Source organism: Euprymna scolopes, chromosome 6 (genome assembly GCF_053919585.1).
Source record: "Euprymna scolopes isolate OS-2025 chromosome 6, ASM5391958v1, whole genome shotgun sequence".
NCBI lineage: Eukaryota > Metazoa > Mollusca > Cephalopoda > Sepiida > Sepiolidae > Euprymna > Euprymna scolopes.
The window spans coordinates 75,512,386-75,535,778 of NC_136487.1; the positions used below are offsets into that span (position 1 = coordinate 75,512,386).

The 23,393-nt window shown below is 33.1% G+C and overlaps 1 protein-coding gene across 2 annotated transcripts in view; it reads left to right on the plus strand.

Annotated features, from left to right (window-relative positions):
* The first annotated feature begins 1,189 nt into the window (after positions 1-1,189).
* The window catches only part of LOC145277713 (uncharacterized), a 79,972-nt gene continuing 57,768 nt past the window's right edge, over positions 1,190-23,393 (plus strand). The window contains exon 1 of one of the 2 annotated variants that reach the window (XM_080129410.1): positions 1,190-1,335. The gene's annotated coding sequence lies outside the window, so the exon portion shown is untranslated. Of the gene's footprint in view, positions 1,336-12,574; positions 12,769-23,393 lie in introns of those variants that run through there. The other variant, XM_080129411.1, reaches the window with a different exon arrangement.

Below are 23,393 nucleotides of genomic sequence, written 5' to 3' on the forward strand. Positions count from 1 at the left end.
TGAAGCATTCCATATGTTCTTATGTTCTTGTGGAATTAAAAAAAATTTTAAACAGAATTTTATTGCATATCATTCTTCTAAAGTGTTCTCGCGTCCAGATTGCATTTTTAAAATTCACCAGCTATGATAATCAGGCTTCAGTAGTGTGTATTCCAATTCCTGCTGTATCTGTTCATTTGAAGTTGAAATCATAAAAGTTGGTCAGTCATCTTATAAGATGTATAGCAATAACATACTGAATTTTCAAGAGTCTACGACAATTTTAAACGCCTGTACCAAAAAAAAAAAAAAACAGTCTGGAAACTTATTTAAGGCACCTAATACTTCTGGAGATTACGGGCCGTGTTTTTTTGTTTTTTTTTGTTTTTTTTTATAAATACGATTTTCAAGTTAAATTCAATTTTTATCGTATCGTTTGTTAAGTGAAAGTCCAAAATAGTTCTTTTTAACTGCCCCCCCTCCTCCCATGTTAAGAATTGATTTCTAAATAATAACGTTATTATTCCAGCACGGTTCGTATTTTGCATAAGTACCAAGATGAAGTGTAACATCAGAACAGATATTACACTTTGTTCTTAAACGGTCTGGTGTCACATTTCGTCTATTGTGATAAAGAAGGGTGATCTGTGCATGAGTATATGTCTAGTGGAAGTAGTTTTCAAGGATGGGATGGGTGATATATGAAAAAAAAAGTTTCCGCCACCTGATCTTTGACGGGGGGGGGGGTCTTTTGGCGAACCGCGTACTTTTATTATTCTTAAAAAAATAAATAAAATAAAAAAATAAAATACTTCACCGCGTACATTAACAGGTCAACAATCTCGGCCGTCGTAAAACGGGGCCACTACTCTAGGATACACGCGTGATACACTCATGATCGACAAATTTATTAAACAAATAACAAAAAAGAAATTTAGAAAATTGGCTGATTCAATTGTTTTAATAATTTTGTCTCAATATAAGTTGCGTGTAAATTTTGAAAAATAAAATCAATGAAATAAATATGGACTATTGAAACTTTAAACAAACGATATATTATACTATAAAGATTTTTTTTGTTTGTTTGTTAAAAATAGGGCGGCGCTTAGCTCCTCATGCATATCAATTAGACTCCACCCACATCAAGTGTTTCCTACTTTGACGGTTTTTAGCGCGGTGAAACGAGCGATTTGCTCAAACTTTTACCCTTCCCTCTTTTAATGTGATGCGCAAGGGCGGAGGTCTTCTTCAGTTTTCACGATCATCTCCCCCTGAAAGCATCGTGCTTCTGCGACCAACAACGTCCGCGCGATTCGAGAATCTGTTGAAGAGATGCACCTGCAGCAGCAGTACTAAGTAAGTTAAAAACGCTTATTTGCTAAATACTCGTGCAGGAAAAAGAAAAACAAAATGTTTTCAAGCGCATCAAAGTACAACTCATCCATTTCCAAGGGCAACCAGCATCCTTTATCATTATCATTTTTTGTAGTGTAATACTGTTGCTATTTCTTCAGGTTGATGTCAAAATGTATCTGTACATAAAGTTCTTGTGTAGGATACGGACCGTGGTGAAATAATGTTTTGGTAAATTGTTACCTATTTTCCATAACACTCACCGTTTAAAATGATGACTTGTATAAGTTTTCGAGTATGCTAAAAACAAATATCGCATTTTTAATTTGCAAACAATTGGTTTTTCCGGATATTTAGCAATGTAATTCCTTATGTTATCACTAGAGGCCATTTTGTACGTGCAAGCGCGAGCATGTTTGCGTATACAAAATGGCCACCAGTAATAACATAAGGACTTACATTGCTTATTATTGGAAAAAATTACTCGTTTTCTCCAAATTTAGAATTGTAATATTAGTTTTCCAGCATACCCGGAAACCTTTAAAAGTCGTCATTTTGAAGGTGGAAAGAAACCAATTATTATTTTATTTATTTTTAGAAACCCATTCTTAACATAGGAGACGATTTTGTACTTTCATCTAACAATTTAATAAACAAAAGCTACTGTAAAAAATTGGATTTAATTTAAATTCTATCTAAAAAAAAAAAAAAAATGGGGGGTTGTATTACTGTACACATAGATTCAAAAAAAGTTGTCAAAAAACAAATATATAACAAATGTTATCAAAGGCAAGATAAGTTACTTTTCTACCAAACTGGATATATTTTTTGTGTTTTTATTCAATGTAACATGTTTATTCAGCTTGAAAAACGTACATTGTTTACTGATGTATTGGAAAATTCAAAATGGCGGCTGGCTCTCTCTTAAACACGGTAAGTTTGGGAAAAGGTGTCATAAATAATAAACTAGACAAAATACTATTTAAAAAAAAACACCGAATAAATGTCAAGTTATGTCACGGTAACATATTGAGCGAATTTCTAACAGTATTTTGTCTAGTTATTAACACTTTTGCCCGAACTTACCGTGTTAAAGAGAGAGTCGGGCGCCATTTTGAATTTTCCAATACATCGGTAAACACTGTATGCTTTTCGAGCTGAATAAACATGTTAAATGGAATAAAAACATGAAAATTATATCCAGTTTGGTAGAAAAGTAACTTATCTTGCCTTTGATAATATTTATTTGTTATATATATATTTTTTAACTTTTTCGAATCTGTGTACAGTAATACAAACCCCCAAAAAATAATTAATAAAATGAAAATAAAATCATAAGCACGGTCCATGAAATAGAAACTACGTCCATGAAATAGAAACTGAGCCATTTTTTTTAATGTGTTGCCCGGCAACACTGTTGCCGCACTAAAAATGCCATTCTTAACATGGGAGGTGGGAAGGTGTTTCGTAACTATCCTGTACTTTCACCTAACAATTTAATAATCAAAAATCCCTCGTAGGGAGGCAAGTACTACTAATGATATTTATGCAGAGCCTGATAATACGGACCGTGCTATTATTTTTATTTATTTAGTATTTTCGAATTAAATTAATTTTTTTGTTTACTAAATTGTTATGTGAAAGTATAAAATAATAAAAAATCGCACTTCCCTATTCATCTGAATAATAACGGTATTTATTTTAGCACGGTTCAATTCGCGGAAAGTTAAACGTACTTTGTAGTCATACGTTATAATTTAATACGAAAATATTAATGCTGTAGTAATATCTTTTTCTTTTCTTTTTTTACGCAAACTTTTCAATAAATGTTTTTCCAATTATATTTTGATAAATTTTTATACAATAAATGTTTTGTTTTGGTTTTCAAATGGCGCTCGCCCAGTTTAAACCATTATGAATATGTCATTTCATTTTATGTTTTTAATAAAAAAAATATATATAAAAAAATGTTTAATGAAAAACTTCCCCGTTTTCATTAATTAAATCAAAACATTTCCAATTAAACAATTACGGATATATGTTCTCTTTCACTTTATTTACTCTTTTTCATAGTTCTTTTCGGAAGTTTTTTTTTTAGTTCATGCTTTGGCCATAGTTTAATATAATGATTTATCCTTTAAATTTGGACAGCAGGTGCGTGAAATAAAATGGCGTCTCCAATTTCGGCAATAAAGTGTAAGCACCAACACTCCACCCAACCTCATGTTAAGAACGGCTTTTGAGGTTGAAGGGTGTTTATTCCGAAAACTATTCTTAACATGGGGAGGTTGGGGTTTTATAATACGCTGGAGAGTGGAGCAGAGCACGTCATAAAAATTTACCGTGTTTTTTTTTTTTTTTTTTTTTTTTTTTTTTTCTGTACTTTCACCGAACAATTTAAAAGATAAAAAAATATCGTAACTTGAAAATAGCACAGTAACATGAGTGCATAAGCACCGAAGACTATCGCATTTCTAGGTTTTCTGTGAAATTAATTCAAATAAGAATTCGATGCGTCTTTTTTCTTTGTTTATTGCACGTTGTTTTTTTATTTGTTGGTCACGAAAAAAACGTTGATAATTTGATCATATATATTGTATCGAAATATTCTCGTTTTTAGAATCTGTAAAGCTGGAAGTAAAGAAATGCCATGCTTATTTTACTGCAACAATATACCAAGAGAAAGGCAAAAAAAAAAAAAATTTTAATCGTCGAGCTAGTGTTAAAAAAAAAAAAAACTGCTAATACGAAAAGTTAATTTATTTACTTTAAATTATGGAAGGGCGAAAGGGATACTTAATAAGACTCGCTCAAAATTAAAAAGAAAAATATATTTTTACTCTTTATTTTTTTTTTCTTCACGCTGTCAATTGGCTCAGGAAAAATAAATCTAAAAGCAATTTCTAACTGGTAAATCTTGTTCGTACTCACATATCTAAAAGGTTTTCTTCAACTCGTAATAATAGAACTTTTTATAACCTTGAATACAAAAGTGATTTAAGTAGGAAAAACCGAAATCGTTCGCTGTTGAACAGCGAACGATTTCGGTTTTTCGTACTTAAATAACTTTGTTATTCTAAAAATAGTTTTAAAAATGCTATTTTTACACAACAGCGACACTGTTGTGTAAAAAATAGCATTTTTAAAACTATTTTTAGAGTAACAAAGTTTACTATTGGTTGATGGATCCTATTTTTGGGTTTGTTTTACAATCCACAGATGTACAAAAAAGTAGTCCAAAAAAACAAGTGTATAACAAAATAAATGTTATCAAAGGCAAGATAAGTTACTCTTCTACCTATCTCGAATAATTTTTAGTGGTTTTACTCACTTTAAACGTTCATTCGGTTCGAAAAAAGATAATGTCCAGCCAGCGTTAGGTGAGAACAAGAAAAATGGCCGCAAAGTGACATCTCAATATTTAAAGTTTTGATAATGACTTAAAAATAAAAATACATACAAAATACTGTTAAAAACCCACCTAATATGTTACCGTGACATATACAAGTTAGTGATGTGATGTAGTCTCTGTGTCGTCTGTTGTGAATTAAACAAAACCGCCACGAAATTGGTCAAAAATTTAATTTTCAACCAATATTTTTGTTTTTTTGTTGTATGTGCTATTTGTTTTTGTTTGCGATGAATTCAGTTATTTATACGAAAGTGCATTTTTTTTTTATTTTTATCTATTTAACCTAAATGCGAGTTGGGAATACTTTTTCCTTTCACCAGTTTGGTACCTCGAAATGGGGACGCGTGTTTCGTCTACGACTCCTCAGAGTGACTGACGATTCAACCACTAGACGACGAAACAAGTGTCGGTGGATAATTATATTTTAAACAATATATATATATTATTAAAAATAGTAAAATCCGGCGCTATGTTGAATCCGTCGGGTTTACAAGTATCCGAAAGCAACGATAAAAAAATTAAAAAAAATTAAACACGCATGCGTAAAGCAGTGTCAAAACTGTAAAGCTTGAGCTACCTACACAGATCGGGAGATTAGATTTTCGGGTTTGTTTTGCTGTACACATAGATGCGAAAAAATTTCAAAAAACAAATGTTATCAAAGGCAAGATAAGTTACTTTTCTACCTAACTGGATATGTTTTCAGTGTTTTTATTTAATGTAACTTGTTTATTTAGCTCGAAAAACATACTGTGTTTACCGATGTATTGGAAAATTCAAAATGGCACCCGACTCTCTCTTTAACACTAAGTTTGGGAAAAGGTGCTATAAATATAAAACTAGACAAAATACTGTTAGAAACTTGCTCAATATATGTTACCGTGACATAGGTTGACATATATTCGATGGGGTTTTAATAGTATTTTGTCTAGTTTATTATTTATAACACCTTTTCCCAAACTTACTGTGTTAAAGAGAAAGTCGGGCGCCATTTTGAATTTTCTAATACATCGGTAAACACTGTTTTTCGAGCTGAATAAACATGTTACATTGAATAAAAACACGAAAAATATATCCAGTTTGGAAGAAAAGTAACTTATCTTACCTTTGATAACATTTATTTGTTATATATTTGTTTTTTGACAACTTTTTCGAATCTGTGTACAGTAATACAAACCCAGATTTTCTTGTATTTAGTTTGTCGTAATGTTTTAACTTCTACAGGTATAATAGGCCCCGCAGTCCCGCACCCGCACTGCCAACTAAACTTCAACCCGCATTTCAGAAGAGTGCTACTGCTACTTACAACTGTTTTTACCTAGTACTATATCCATTACACTATGGGTCCTTGCACACAATTCTAGTATGACTTTTGAGAACCTTGAACTTCTTCTTTTTTTTTTTTTTTTTTTTAAATGTACACTATTGCTACTAATATAACATGAATTGGAATAAAGACATAGACATAATAAAGGTGGTCTTCATCTACCATGTTAGAAAACTCACACCTACCAGTATCCTGTACCTCTACAAAGCCACCATTTGCTCATGCATGGAGTATTGTTGCTACATTTGTTGTTAGTACACCTGTCACTAAAATCTCTCCTTGTTAGACTTGTACAGGATCCTAAACGGAGTCTCCAATCTATTAGATTCCGCATTGTCAACTAAGCTCCAATTTCTGTCTCATCACCGCAATGTTGCTTCCCTGTGCCCGTGTACATGTACTTTAATGAAATGTGCTTTGAGGAATTCGTAGCAGTGCTACGACGTAGCACTGGTGATCTCTCCCCTCAACATAAATACCCCCCCCCTCCGACAAGATGCCAAATCTTACCTCAGATGTCAGATATCATAGCCCCCCCCCCCAAAAAAAAACTGATAAACTTTGGAATTCTCTTTGACTACTTTCCTAATGCAAAAAATTTAAATGTAATGTGAACAGACATCTTGCTTAGTGTGTATCGTTCCTAATTCACAGTAGCTCCTTATGTCTCGGTCACAATGTGCCATGTTTGGAGTAAATGAGTTTTAAAAGTAGTGAGGTATCTGTTCTATCGTCATAATATGGGTTTGTTTTCCTATACACATAGATTCGAAAACGTTGTCAAAAAAAAAAATGTCACCAAAGGCAAGATAAGTAACTTTTCTACCTAACTGGATACTTTTTTAGTGTTTTTATTTAATATAACCTGTTTATTCAGCTCAAAAAACAGTGTTTACCAATGTAGTGGAAAATTTAAAATGGCGCCCGACACTGTTGGACACGGTAAGTTTGGGAAAATGAGTTAAAAATAATAAAAACTGTACAAAATACTGTTAAAAACTTGCTCAATATGTTACCGTGACATATTCGGTAGGTTTCTAACAGTATTTTGTATAGTTTTTGGTTTTAACTCGTTTTCCCAAACATACCGTGTCCAACAGAGTCAGGCGCCATTTTAAATTTTCCAATACATCGGTAAACACGGTATGTTTTTCGAGCTGAATAAACATGTTACATTGAATAAAAACACTAACAAACTATCCAGTGTGGTAGAAAAGTAACTTATCTTGCCTTTGATAACATTCATTTGTTATATATGTTTTTTTGACAACTTTTCCGAATCTGTGTGTAGTAATACAAACCCTCATAATACCATAAATCAAGCATTACCGCCTCCTTTTGAGGTTGTGTAATATGTCCATTCATTATGATACCATCCTCCCAGGTATTACCACATCTTTTTTTTTTTTTTTTTGTCTCCGGCTTTACCTCCTTTTCGGGGAATATTGTATACTTTTAGACGTTTCTCAGGCATTACGTCTTTTGTGAGGCAGTATGGTATTCATGTTAAAAACAGCTTTCTATTTAGAAAGCCGTTCTTAAAATGCGGAAGGAAGAGATTTCACGTTAACGTATGTTGAAAGTAATTTTCGATTTTAAAACTTTTTCTTAGTTTAATGAATTTTACGCTTGTAATCTAATGTGTGATTGGCTAGCAGTGTCAGATGTCGCCATTAAAAATTAGTGATAAACATTTGAATAATTAGATTCACTATCTTTCAAAGCTTATAACTATGAGGGGTGTGCAATAAGTAATGCCCCTGACCCAATTCCCATGACAGTAGAGCAACGAAACTTGGCACAGTTATTAGTCTCTCTACATAGGAACCACTCAGTTATGCATTTCTCCCATCGTTTGATGCAGCTCTGGAGACCGTTTTTGTAGAACACCCCAGGTTGGTCCTCCAACCACGACATGACTTCAGAAATCAAGGCTGCATCATCTGGGAAATGCTTTCAAAAACAACTTCATGGCTGGGAAGAGGTGAACGGCAGAGGGTGCAAGAGTAGGGAGGATTTCATAACCACACACCCGTGCTTCTGATCTGGCGACATGTGAGTTGTGGACCGGAGCGGTGTCCTGCAGGAGGAGGGTACCTTTGCTGATCTTGCCCCGCCTTTTGATTTTGATAGCTTCCCTTAATTTCCTCAAAAGTGAAGCATAATAGGCTCCTGGAATTGTGGTACCCTTTGCCAGGAAATCTATCATCACTACTCCGTCCTGGTCCCAGAAGACTGTGAGCATAACCTTGCCAGCGGAGGGCTGCACCCTTGCCTTCTTTGGAGGTGGTGAGTCCAAGTGCTTCCACTGCATTGACTGGGCTTTGGTCTCTGGATCATAGTGATGGACCCAGGTTTCATCCTGTGTAATCAGTCTTTTGAAAAACTTTGACTCATCTTCTTGGCACATCTCCAAATGCATCCTCGAGCACTCGATGCGTTCTCGCTTCTGTAATGGTGTGAGCAGCCTGGGAATTCATCTGGTAGACACCTTATACATATGCAAATGGTCATGAATGATAGTTTCCACAGACCCTGTACTAATCTTGACATCTTGGGCTATTTGGCGAATAGTAATGCGCCGATCTTCCAAAATGGCAGCCTCAACGTGACTGACAGATGCTTCATAAATGGCAGAAGGGGGGGCGACCAGGTGTGAGAGCTGTTTCCACAGACTTCCAGGCATGTTTGAATTCACAATGCCAGCGTTTTACAAGGTCATATGATGGGGCATTATCACCATAAGTTTCTTTCATTTCATCAAAAGTTTCCTGTGGTGTGCGTCCTTTCAAATACAAAAACCGGATCACTGCTCGACATTCAACAGGCTCCATTTCACACCTGACTCGGTTCAAACACCTGTAAAACAGAAACCACAATTAGTTCAAAGCTGTAATTTGCCACATAACCCGTAGAGATATAAATTATTTCACATGCAAAATTTCAGCTAGATCAGACAACTGGAAGTAGGTCAGGAGCATTACTTACTGCACACCCCTCGTAGGCGTGTCAGAAACTGACTTTACGAATGCGTGAAAAAATATTGAATAATTCGACCCCTTGTCTTTCCAAGCTTATAACTACTCGAAAATGTAATTCAAACCCTAATTTTTTTTTTTTTTTTTTTTTTTTTTTTTTCAATTAAAGGAGCAAGGACCCAGGTTTCATTAAACAAAAACACAACGTGTTTTTAAAAAAAAAAAAAAAAGTTTTAACTTCGGACTTTACAGGTACATTTCTAAAAAAAAAACACTTTTTTTTGTTTTAAATTTGAATATATTATTTATTGATTTTTTTTTTCTCTTCAATTTGTGATATATAAAACTTTGAGTAAATTATTTACTTTTTAATAGACATTTTAAAATGGGGGGGGGCGTGAATTTAAAAAAAAAACGTTTGTCTAAAATATATTCAGTTTACTGGAAAGAGCATAAAATTTTACATTGATCCTGAAAATATCGTAAAAATTGAATTAATAGAAAAATTTTGATAGATTTTTCAAGTTTAAAAATTGAAAAATATTTAACTCGTAAAATTCAATTAATTTCATTACGTAAAAAAATGTTTTAAAAAATATTTCTATTACTTTTTATACAACTTTAATCGTTTATTTTGGAAGTATAATCCATAAAGAAAATAAACAACCCACTTTTAAAAGAGAAATTACGAGTTTTTTTATATTTTATTTACAGTTTCATGTTAGGGGTGTCAAAAATTCTCCCCAAATTCTGATACACCTAGCTTATAACTACTTAAAAATGTAATTTAAACCCCTTTTCTTTTTTTTTCTTTCTTTTTTCTTTTTTTTCTTTTTTCTTTTTTTTCTTTTTTCTTTTTTTTCTTTTTTTCTTTTCTTTTTTTTTTCTTTTTTTTTCTTTTTTTTTCTTTTTCTTTTTTTTCTTTTTCTTTTCTTTTTTTTTTCTTTTTTTTTTAATAAATGGAGCAAAGACCAAATTTTAAAATAAGTTTTAATAGAAAAATATGCAAGGTTTTTTTAATCGGTTTTCTTTAAAAAAGATTTTTAAAAATTCAACAAATTTTAACTTCCTACAAATATAATAAATATATATAAATTCCAAAAATCACTTGTCTATAAAAATACTAATGAATGGGTACTTCCATTCTTCATTTTTAAGAATTTGTCCATATTTATATTTTATATTTCATGTACTTTTTAAATAAGATTTTTTTTAAACAAGCATTCGAAAAGACCGCGATTTTAAATTCTAATCTCAGATGTTCTTGTCTCCCTTTCTTCCAGTTGATAAATACGGAGGCCTAATTATTTCTGACATATGCATTATCTCCCCTTTGTATTTCTGACATGTTTGCTGTCAACAACAAAGTTAGTCCATATGGGTCACCGTATCTGAAAAATGATCATATTTCACTCATAAGTTTACTTTTATAAACAACCCTACCGACGAATTTTACAATTTTTTTTTATTCTCTTAAAGAAATACATGAGTTTTTATTTAAAATATTTTATTTCTTCTTTATGCAATGAATTTTTTTTAAATATCTAAAGCAAAAAAAAAAAAACCCCAAAAAACATTGAATGAAATAGAAAAATTATTGTAAGTGTCCAATATTTACTGGACAATATTTTCAAATTATGAGGTTCCACTTAAAAAAAAAGAAATTAACGTGTTTTTTTTTTGTTTTTTTTTTTTTTTTTTTAACGGTTTTAAACTTTTGACTTTACAGGTAAATTTGCACAAAACTATCCTTTTTTGTTTTTAATTAGATTTTATTTATTGATCTTTTATCTTCAATTTGTGATATAAACTTTAGGTGATAAAATTATTTTCGTTTTAATAGACATTTCAAAATGGGGAGGGGGTGAATTAAAAATAAAAACTCTTGTGGAGATATTATATTCGGTTTATTGGAAAGAGCATAAAATGTTACATGAAACCTGCAAATATCGTAAAAATTGAACCAATAGAAAAATTTTGATAGCTTTTTAAATTGGAAAAAATTTAACTCGTAAAATTCATTTCATTCGTAGAAAAAATGGCTGCATGAGCGCGCGCATGCACTTTGTAAACACCTTTTTTTTTTCTTTTTTTTTTTTTTTTTTTTTTTTAATAAAAATTTAATAGTTTATTTTGGAAGTATATTAAACATCCCACTTTAAAAAGAGAAATTTTATTCGCAGTTTTGTGTTAAGAGTGTCAAAAATTCCCTCAAAATTCTGACACACCTAGTGATTATTGGCTAATCGCTTTGGAAGATGCCGATGCGAAATTTCTGGAGATTGATCTTAAACTAAATAAGTGACCATTAATGGCGTTATTTTAAATCTACTTATGAAACGCGTTAAAAAAAAAAAAGAAAAAGTAGTAAACGTTGGGAATAGTTGAGTGGATAATTCGTAAAATTCTGAAAACAAAAATACTTAGTTTCTACACATTAAAAGTATACAGGTCGATAGTGAATTTAATTCCACTGCGTTTGTTATAAATTATTTGTTTTTAATTTTTACTTAAGAGTTCTTCTCGATTGGGTGGACCTCCTGTAAATTCACCAATGTCCGTCCGTGCTTTTTTCAATAACTACGTCTTGGAATTTTGCACAAATATGTGAGTAGAAAAAGTAACAGAACGGATTTTCCAGGAAAACTCCCCCCCTCCCCTCCTAGGAGTGCCTTTCGGGTTAAAATGGCTAAAATTGACACTTGTGTTTATTAAAAAAAAATTGATGCCTGGTTTGTAACTGATTTCTATATAATTTTGTTTGTTTATACTTCGCGATAACTCTTTTAATAAAAACGCTCCATTTTTGGGACTATTTTACCATATTTGTCCAAAATTTTCTGTGTATGTCTATTTTAAATAGACTATTTAGCAGTTTTGCATGGTGCTGAACTCAAATTTAAATATTACGGTCTTGGGATCTTTTGTAACTAAACGGGGGTGAGGGGCAAATGATGGAATTGGTCTCATTTTTTTTTTCTTTTTTTTTTTTTTTTTTTTTTTGCAATGTGTAGAACTGAAATTTACATATGTTAAGGCCTAAAACTGCATCGTTTGTTCATTTTTACCAGGATTTTACATTCCCTGGAAACTTTTGGGGCTAAATGGAGGCGGGGGGGGGGGGAATGCTCTGAATGTCATTGTTTTATGACTCGTTCGTCGTTCACTGTGCATTCACGAGGGACCATGCATGCTTTTTTTTTTTTTTTTTTTTTTATTTGGAAATCAAAATATGGACATATTTGTTTTGTGGTTTGTGACAAAAAGTTCATTTGAATAAAATATGCCTTGTTCGATCCCCATTTATTCTGTTTCATTTTTCATAATAATAAAAATAAATGCGACGTGTATGTTTTATTTTACGGCAAGTACAATTCAAATATATATAAAAATAAACGTTGAATTTTATATTTCATTGACTAATGTTAAAAAACAAAAACAACAACAAAAAAAATGTCAGTAATCGATGAAAGTTTGTGTGTATTTGTATAAACTGAAAAATGATTATGTCCCCTTCAACCATCCGTACTATGAAAAGTTACCTATTCTTTCTTCTGCTTTATAAGAAACGGACATTGCGTTTTTTTTTCTTGTAACATTAAAAACAAATAAAAACTTTAAAAAAAATAATAATATTCCTCAAGATTGATTTGGAGTTAAAATATTTTATTTCGATGGAAATGGAATAATGGTATATCAGAATAATTAACCATTTAAAAGTAAGTCATTATTCACCGTTTATTTATTTATTTATTTTTTTCAATTTGTTTTACGACCTCTACAATACATTACCTAAACAACAACAACAAAAAAAACATAAGCGATTCATTCTTACACTAGACATTTTATTTGTGAACAATAAACACAATTTTATTTCAGATATATTTAAAAGTAACTGCACATTTTAAGTACGAAAATCGAATAAACTTAGCAGTTAAAAAATTTAATAATTTTTTTTATTTATTTAAATGGGGCGGGGGCATTTTATTGTATAAAATTAGCGTAAACTGATCACCCACTTCTTGAATCAAAAAAAAAAAAATAACATCGTAACGAGTAACTATTTTGGAAATGTAAAAAAAAAAAAAATGGTTACTTGTTCTTAGAACATTCTTCTACACTACATGGTAAGGAACCGGATGAACTCTGAACTGTAGGAGTGCAATAAAGTAAACATTCACAAACAAATTTAGAAAGCTATTCTTAACATGAGGGGGCTTTGTTAGCTCTTATAGAATGAAAACAATTTGCTTATGGATGTTAAACTGTATTAGTGCTTTTTTTTTAATTTTTTTTTTTTTTCCACATATTTTATCTATTTAAATTTAATACAGAAACTTTGGAAAATTTTTATGACGTGACCCAGCGTATGATAAACCCCCAACCACTCCATGTTAAGAACAGCTTTCGGAATAAACGCCTCCAACCTCGAAAGCCGTTCTTAAGATGAGGAGACTGGGGGGGGGGTATTCCAAAATCCCTTCTTAACACGGGGTTGGTTGGGTGTTTATACTACGCTGGAGCAGGTCGTAAGAAAATACCGGAAATTTAAGGATATTAGCATGCAATTAAAAAAAAAAAAAAAATTCGTTTACTGCGTAGGGTCGACGAGTAACATCCCCACAGGCTCAGGTTGTCGATGATCACGTCGAGTGCACGTCGATATTTTTTACCCTATGAATTAAGTGAAATCTCTGGTTTCAACGGGAAAGGCGTTCTTAAGGTGGAATTTCCGGCGAAGACTAATAATTCCCCCCCCCCCCTAAAAAAAAACAAAAGGCGGCAGAAATTGATGCAAATACGTAATGAAATGAAAGTCTAAACCATACAAAAAAGAAAAACTATAGAAATATAAAAAAAAAAAAAAAAAAGAAATTCTGTATCATTTGGTATTTTGTAAAAAAAAAAAACAACAAAAAACTGGCCCTATGAGGAATATACGGCGACATAGTTGAGGGTATACCGAATATCATTTGATTGGCTATTGAAAATGACGTAATTATTGTAAAAAAAAAAAAAAAAAAAAAAAAAAATTTTAAATGAAACCATATCAAAATTGACTAATTTTATTTATTGCGGACTTTTATCCTCATCTTTCTTAGTTGTTGTTTCACGACGTTTTGACCAACTATTCCTCAGGTGGTAACCGTGACGGGATAGGAACTCTAAATCTGTTAACTGTATTCTCAGCAATTACTGCCATCCTCCTCTCCTGTTTTCTCCATTCTTCATCAGTTGAGTGTGGGTAGAGGGGCTTAAGTTTTAATTCGACAGCTGGCACTGTTGATCTTGTCCTTCTACCAAAGAGTCTTTGTGTTGGGCTGGTGTCTAGTCCTTCGGTTGGAACGGCCCTAAGAATGGATCTTTTAACATTTTGCATTTGTGGAAAAGGTGATTTTTTACTGCTGCTTTGACAGCCCCATTTGCTTGGCTGTTGCTTGGTGATATTGTTTCATGTTTGAACAGCTATTTCCTTAAATTTTCTGAACGTTTATGATGAAAATTGAGGACCATTGTCGGATCTCAGCGCCTCTGGAATTCCATGGTCTGTGAAATGCGTTTTCATGCATTCAATCATAGTTTCTGATGTGGGAGTATCCAGTTTGTCAATTTCAAAGTAATTATCTCTGTCCACTGTGGTCAGATAGCTTTCTTCCCTTCCTATGATAGGAGGTCCGCTGCTACTTGTTGCCAAGGTCTTTCTGGCACTCGTGCTATGATTTGTGCTTCTGCTGGCTGACAGTCTCCATAGGTTGTGCAGGTGCCACAGGCTTCAATGTACTGTCTAATCTCTAGACATTCCTGGCCAAAATATGAGGTCCCTCGCTTTTTACAGACATGTATTTATGCCTAGGTGGCCGGCATGTGCTTTTTGTTTCATCTGTATCCACATAGCATGTGTGCCCAGGGGCTCTTTTAGGGCTAATAAAAACACTCCATTTTGGGGGTTAGTTTACCATATTTGTCCAAAATTTTCTGTGTATGTCTATTTAGCAGTTTTGCATGGTGCTGAACTCGAATTTAAATATGTTAAGGCCTTGGGGACTTTTAGGGCTAAATGGGGGTGGGGCAAATGGACTTAGTCATTTCTTTTATTGCATGGTGCAGAACTCAAATTTACATATGTTAAGGCCTAAAACTGGACCGTTTGTTCATTTTCACCAGGATTTGACATCCCCTGGGGGCTTTTGGGGCTAAATTATAGGGGGGGGGGGCAATGCTGAACTTAGTCATTTTTCTTTATGCCTAGTTCAGTGTGCACTCATGGGGGACCATGCATGCTTCACTTTTTTTTTAATTTTAAAACTAGTTGCATTTACTCTCGGTTGCAGGACTTATAAATGATGCAGAATATTATATTCTCAAACATCTAAATGAATAAATGCAAAAGTTTTTTTTTTTTTAATTTTTTTTTAATTTATTCATCACTTCTATAGAATCATCAAAATGGGTTACTCTTGTTTAACTCAATAATACAACATACTATTTACCCCCTTACCAGTAGGTTGCGATGAAATGCCTCCGTTAAGTCTCAAAAGACAATGGATACTCCTTGTAAGTGTAGTTGTGCGGCAAGGGTTGCGCAATCCTCAACCACACCTCTTCTGAATTGGCAATGCTTGTGTCTAGTGGCAAGGTGAAGTCCAGGACAATTGGAAACAATGCCAGAATAAGCAGAGAGCACCTGCAAATCCCAAATGGTTGCCCATTTTAGTACTGACCAGGCTGAATAGGAACTGGTGTGTCAACGTGATTATGCCAATAGGTTAGACATATGGTTAAATGTGGTTTTGAGAAGGCTTTCTGGCCTACAAAAATATGCCTGAACACCTCCATTAGCATTCTCTGATAGGGGCATCTCCGTCAATAAACTAACCCTTTCTCAGAAGGTAAAGTCTGGGAAGGTGGACCACCTAGGGCTGAACAGAACAGTCTGACCGTGGCTCTGTTGCAACAAATTAATAAATTGCTTTTTATTATTTGCATTTGTTCGCAGCTACCCACAAAACATTCTATCAATTTGTTACTGTATGTAGAAATTGGCAATAAATTCTTTTAGAAAGAAGGTAAAGCTTGGGAGGTGAAATTCCTAGGACTAAACAGGAAGATGCACCAACCCAACACCAATAAAGTCATTTGTCACATTAAATTGCATCATGCAGCAATACATAGATTTTCACAACGTTTAAAAGAGAAAAAAAACTCATGACGTCAAGCATACATGAAAGAAGCTAACCTTCAATACCGTGATGCTCTCAAGGAAATGGTAGGATTGTAAATTTTAGGAATTAAAAATTTGCCTCCTCCATCATCGTAATTTTTGTGGTCTTTTTTTTTTTTTTTTTTTTTTTTTTTTAATTTAATTTTTTATTTTATTTTTATTTTATTAAAAGAATTTTTTTTTTTTTTTTTTTGTAGTAGGTAGTCATCAGATAATGTGTAATACAGTTTGACAATCGTTTTTTTGTTTAGTAAATGCAATCAATAAAAAAAAATTTTGATTTTAATTTTCTTTTCTTATTGTTTGACTACTGATCAGTAGAAAAATGGTTGAAACCAATAAACCGGAAGTCCAAGACTTAAGTCTTGGACTTCCGGTTTATGATGTGATGAAATAATAATATATTAATGGATCATCACTTATCAAAGCCTAGGGGTCACTCGAGGATAAACATCAAAGAGATTGTTAGTTGAATGATAAACACCACAATAGGATTTGAACAATGGAAGAATTAGTTACCCAAAGAGATAGGTTAACATGGCATTTGCTTACATTAGACTTGAAGATGACCATATTGTTGTTAGTTGGATTTTCAAATACTTATTAATTTTATAAATGTTCACGTCAGTTCTTTTGTGGGTTTAATTTTTTGGTTACTTAATGTCAAAGTGGTTTTATGTGTTTTCCATATGTGTTGTTAAAATTTTAAAATGAAATACATGTTCTATCTATCTATAGATATTTCTTGTAGAAATTCCCCTCCGGAACAAAGTACTGTAGGTTTGCAACAACAGATGCAACATACAAATTATGTCTGCCGCTATCTTATGTAACTTTAGAACGATGTTTTAGACACGTTTAGTCATTTTAATACAATCCTACATTTCATCCTAGGAGCAACATGATCACAATCGCAACCATCTTTAGAGGAAGTAGTTCCTACTGTTTCCTCTAAATATCAAGTCCGCCTACCCCCCCTCCCTCCAAATCATCACGGAGAGGAAATATACACATTATACATATATTGTTTGCACCCTTCATAACTGGATCATAAACTCAGACATAGCATAATCTTTCTCTTTTCTGATTCAAAAATAATAAAGTCTCCCCAGATTAATTCCACTTATTCTGATTGGCTGGGCTTTGACTATTCCTATATTCCAGATTAACAGTATTTGCATGCTAAATGAACGCTAATGTATTATTCAAATATGGCATCACCATGATACCTACTTTTGCCCACTGAGTAAATTGCTGCATTCATTTTCTTACATTTTATGGCATCAACAATATCTACACCAGTTTGTATTTCCTCTCTCTTTCTCCCTCCCTCTGTATATATTCTTCCCAACTTTTTCTCTCTCGCTCGCTTACCTTTTACATTTCTTTTATGCCAAAAAAAAAATATATATATATACATTTTATGGCGTCAACACGACCTACAACAGTTTTTATTTCCTCGCTCTTGCTCGCTTTTTACATTTCTTTTTATGCCCCCCCAACATTTCACAGCGTCCACGTTATCTACAAGTCTTTATTTCCTCACTAGCCTGCTCTCTCTCTCTCTCTCTCGCGCACTCGCTCGCTCGCTCACACGCTTTGTACATTTCTTATGCCAAAAAACACATTTTATGACATCAACACTACCTACAACAGTTTTGATTTCCTCTCTCTCTCTCTCGCTCTCTCTCTCTCTCTCGCTCTCTCTCTCTCTCTCGCTCTCTCGCTCTCTCTCTCTCTCTCTCTCTCTCTCTCTCTCTATATATATATATATATATATATATATATATATATATATATATTCCCAACTCTCTTTCTCTCTCACACTTTCGCTTCCTTTTCTCTCACTCTGATTATTATAGGGGATGAGGATAAGTCTGCAAATAAATAAAATACATTACTATTTTCTTTATTAATTAACTTACAGCTATTTTTCTATATATATAAAGTTTGCCACACTAATTCCTTAATAAAAAAAATTCATTTTTTTTGGGGGGGGGGAAGGAGGTCTATTTACACAAACTGAGTCACAGCAATGCATAGACCAGTACGACTAGTATGTTTGTAAGCCAAATACAATGCAAAATATTTGTAAAATCAACTTCATTTAAAAAATTTTTTTTTTTTTTTTTTTAAATCGGCGTTTCCACGTGATACGTTTTCCTCCAAATTTTTTTTCTTTTCCGTTCCATGATGTTCAAATGAAAAAAGTTTAGTAGCAAAAATCTGTTTTTCTTCGGCAGTTATGTTTTAATATCTGAGAAAACGTATGGAGTGAAATAATTAAGGTTGTGTTCTCTTTAATATTGTGTTGTTTAAATTTTAAAATATGTATCACAGCATGTGTTGAGGTACAAAATGTTTTTATTGAAAATATCCCAAAGTAAGTTTCTTTTTTTTCTGTCGTAAGATCCAAACTTTATTACTAAACGGCAAGACCTGCAGAAAATCTACAGAATGAGAAATATTGATTGAATCCACAACTATGTTCTGATACAGCTGATATTTTTCTGGGCAGCAAAAAAAAACTTTTTTTTTTTTTTTTTTTTTTTTTTTTTTGACAGAAACCCTAATAACACACAGCAAATGAGTTTGACATTTCTATGAAAATAACGTTTATTGTATTTTAAATATAGAACTAACCTAAATGAGATAAATTAATAAATACTAGGAAAGTAATATCGTGCTTCATAGTTCAGTACAAATAATAAAATCATATTGTAAGAGATAATTCTGAATTTAGTCCTTCAGTCCAGCACCTTTGGACAATGTTTTTTTTACATGTTTCGCTGACATCTTTCTTTGAAGAACCGCTGCACTTTGAAATTGAGTTCCTTTCTCACGCCATTACAACAGCGTTCATATATTATTATAATGATGTTCAAAAAAACACGAGGCTACATCAAAGGGAGGCCACTCATATTCTTTCCCAGGGTTGCCAAATTTTGCAAATTCAGCTTTTTTTTTAAGCAGTTTAGTCATCCAAAATTTTATTTGGCCTTTTTCAAAGCCTAACGTAAATCTGTATGGCTAAGATGAAACTGCTGTTATTCTTTATTATTAAAGAAAAAAAAAAGCAATTTTACTGAATGCTAGACTGTGCTTTTGTTGGAGAGAACATATATATATATAATGTGTGTGTATATGTGTTTTATGTTTTGCTAAGCTAAGGCTTCTCTTTCTTTCTCTCTCTCAAAACTGAGGGTAATTTTATCCAATTGCATTTATTTTATTTTCGTTTTAGAGAAGGCTAACTAATTTTTTGATTCAATTAGTTCAAATTACTAAGTGGATAGCCATTTTTAATTTACTCTTGCTGAATTCTGCCACTTATAAAACTTGATGTGTTTCATATGATTGGTACAATAGAATTTCTTACCGTCTCTTTCTAGCTTTTCTTGGTCAGTTCAATAAATCATTATTTGTTTTACATCATATATGACCTGACATTGATTAAGAATAGGAATTTAGCTGAAGTGGAAAGTCTGGCTTGAGTCAGCCATTTTTTTCTTTTTTTTTTTTTCTCCTGTCGACTTTTAACTGGAGTAGAACATTGGATATTTTTGCTGGAGTCTATTTGTTTCTTAGTTTTATATTCTTATTTTATCGAAGAGATACAAGACAATTTTATGCACGTTGAAAAGAAAGAAAAATTTTTTTTTTAATGAACTCTGACCCTCCTATGTAGGTGCAGTCTGATGTTAGAATCTCTATTACCAGGCAGGCTTTTTCATTGTCCACTATTAACTGCCTGAAAAATCGCAACGTTACAATTGTTAACTCAATTTGAGTAACAAACTTTTACTACATTTTATTATTTAGGCGTTGTGCCAAACCCAAATTAACACCCTTCCCCAGCAAACTTAAAATAAGTTGGACACAAAAAATTTAATAGAAGAAAGAATTTAGTTATCTTTTTCAAAGTGTATTACTTAATATGAGTGTCAGTAGTATGTATGTGCTTGGTAAAATCTTAAACTATTGAACTTCTCATGGATTCTGGAATATATATATGCTAGACAACAATGTGAGTGCTTTATTGTTCCACCGACTTAGTTTTATTTATATATTTTTTTGTGAACTTTGAGTTGAGAGTGGGAGGGGCACCGAAATCTTACCATGCCCCATAAAAAAATAACATTTAAAAAAGAAAAAAAAAAGTGGTGCTATATTTATTGCTTATATCCGTCCCAAGATAACTATTCTACTGATATGTATACTAGTGGGGGTACCCGGTGTTGCCTGGGTGTTTGGAGGTGTGTGTGGTAAAAAAAAAACGTTGGAGGTGTAAAAGAAAAAAAAGTTTTAGTAGGAAGGTAGGATTGAACCCCGAAGCCTTGATGCGAAGGTGGAAACGAAAGGGAAAAAAAGTTAGACACCTAACCATCTCGGCCACGAGGGAAGAGGAATTGATAAGCATGTTAAATTAAGGTTTATAAAGTAAAATATACTGATGCGAGAAAGTGGCGTGATATTTGACCTAATTTTGTGCTGCAAGTTAGTTACTGTTTTCCCCGCCCCATGATTCGCTTTTCGAAGACGTGGCGAGCTGGTAAAAGTCGGGCAAATTAAATACACATGCGACCGCCATTCTTAAGTCGTAGATATTACGATTTAGACGTGATATAAAAAATTTTAAGGAGCGAGCCGAGTGAGAAGGCCGAAAAAAGCCTTCTGCAGATATACACAAAAAGCGAACATACATGCATACACACATTTTCGCTTTTATATATATAGATTAATGTTGGGTTGATTAATCGAAAAAATCAGAAATTCTTGGAGTCCGTATCAGAAAAATTTGTGCTTATTTTCCAATGCCATCAACGATTCTTTTAATTGGCTTTTTTATTTGATTTTCTTTAAAAAAAAATATTCTACCGCTGATAGTAATACTAAAATAGTGAATATCTATTGATTTTAAACTATTAGTAAAACTAAAATCGGTGGATCATCCCTCACAAGTGTATCCTTATGTTTAAGAAAATATCTGCACATTTAACATGTGTTTTTATGGTAATCGTGAAAAATAGCAACTTTATAGTTGCTTCATGTACAGATTTAGAAAGTATTGGACTCGGAAATTTAATACAGGATCAGTAATTGTATTGGAATCTGTAAAAACACTGGAATCGTCCCATCCCTAATATATATATATATATATATATATAAAAGGCAAATGTGGCGCGCGCATTTTTGTATGTCTCGAAAAGGCTTTTTTCGCCGACGGTCCGGGGGGGGGGTACTATCGCTTAGAAGTGTTTATATACCCCCTGGATAATAATATCAAAGATTTGGGAAGGCAGGTCGCGTCTAGATTTATTTACGTCGATTTTTTTTTTTCCAAAATTATTGCTATTTCAGCCCGTCTTGTTTTCGTTCAGCTTTTTTGTATAAAAACGAAACTAATTCCAAGCTAAGAATTGTTTACGGCAATCGCACCGGGGGAACGTCCAGTAGCAATCAGCTTTGATCAATGTGAGGTCAAACTCCTTATATCAGACAATTGCTATTCAATCTGGATAATCCCCTTTTTATGGGGAGCTGGTCCCCCCCCCACAACATCTTGGGGAAACAACCACTAAAGTTGGGTAAACAAACCCAAAAGCTGCCCCGCAGTAAAAGTTAACTCAGCTACTTCTATTTGACCTCATTAATGAGGTCAAATAGAAGTAGCAGAGTTAACTTTTACTGCGGGCACGTTTCAATTCTGTTTTTAATACTTAAATAAATTCAAATGTGTTTCGGTTGCTCTTTGTTGGCCGAGCAGATAACGTGTCAGGTTTTTTGCACACTTTATTTTCCACCTTTGCCTTAAGGCTTCGGGTTCGATCCTAACTACTTACTAAAACTTTTTTTTTTTTTTTTTTAAGCCCCCCCCCCCCGCCCAACACAAACACCTGGGCAACGATTTTTTTTAAAAGTTTTAACATTGTTTTTATATATATATATATATATATATATATATATATATATATATATAAAATGTTTTGATCCCCCCCTCCCCCGATAACACGCACACCATTAAACACCCGGGCAATGCCGGGTACCTCTGCTAGTCTATAATATAAAGAATAAAAATCTCTTTAAATGTATGTCTGCCTAAAACTATCGCCAGAGGCGACGGATTTTCACAAAATTGGTATCATTTTGAAGCTTGACCCTTTAGACGACAATTCTCAAAAAATGGGCTCAAAACATTAATTCCTTCACTCTCAACTAGGCACTTTTCTACAGGGAGGGGTAGCAAAAAATCGTTTGTTCATGACAATTTAGCCAAACACGTATGCACAAAATGTTCTTTCTTGAATTAGTTTAAATATTAAAAAAAAAACTTCGCTCACGCAATCATAGACCAGTTGTTATAGTGTCAGCATCGTTATCTTAAGATTGCACGTTCAAACCGAGATATCAGATAGATTTTGTTTTTTCGATTTTTAAAGTTTTAACATTGAAACGGTTATTTATGCCATTTTTTTTTTTGTTCGTTTTATATTTTTCCATCACGTTCACTTTTTTTTTTTTTTTTTAACATTTATTTATTTTGCATCATGTTCGCTGTTTTTTTTTTCTTCAATCTTACAAAAAAAGTTATATTTAAACAGATAACCCCCCCCCACACACACACACACATACACGCACCTCACCATACTCTGGCAACATCGCGTACCCCCGCTAGTCTATAAATATAAATCTCACCTGTCTGTTTAAATATATGTATGTTTGTATGTCTGGCTAAAACTTTCGACAGAGGCGACAGATTTTCACGCGATAGGTATCGTTTTGAAGCTCAACCTGTCGGATGACAAATATTGAAAAATTGGCTAAAAACATTAATTCCTTCATCCTCAACTGGGTACTTTTCTACAAGGAGAGGTCGCTTTTTTCGCTGATATTTTCGAAAGTCGTCCCCTTTTTTCGATTGACTAGCCTTAATTTAAACCTTCACCACTTCCGGTTTGGCGATAGACGCAACTGCAAAGATGTCGCTTTTTTTTTTCTTTTTTTTTTTTTCCACTCGCGTTCTTTTCCTCCTTTGCGGTACGGGTTTGAGCCTGCTTGCCTGCCTACTACAACTTATTTTGCTGAACACGCACCTCCGAACACCCAGACAACGTCGGGCAC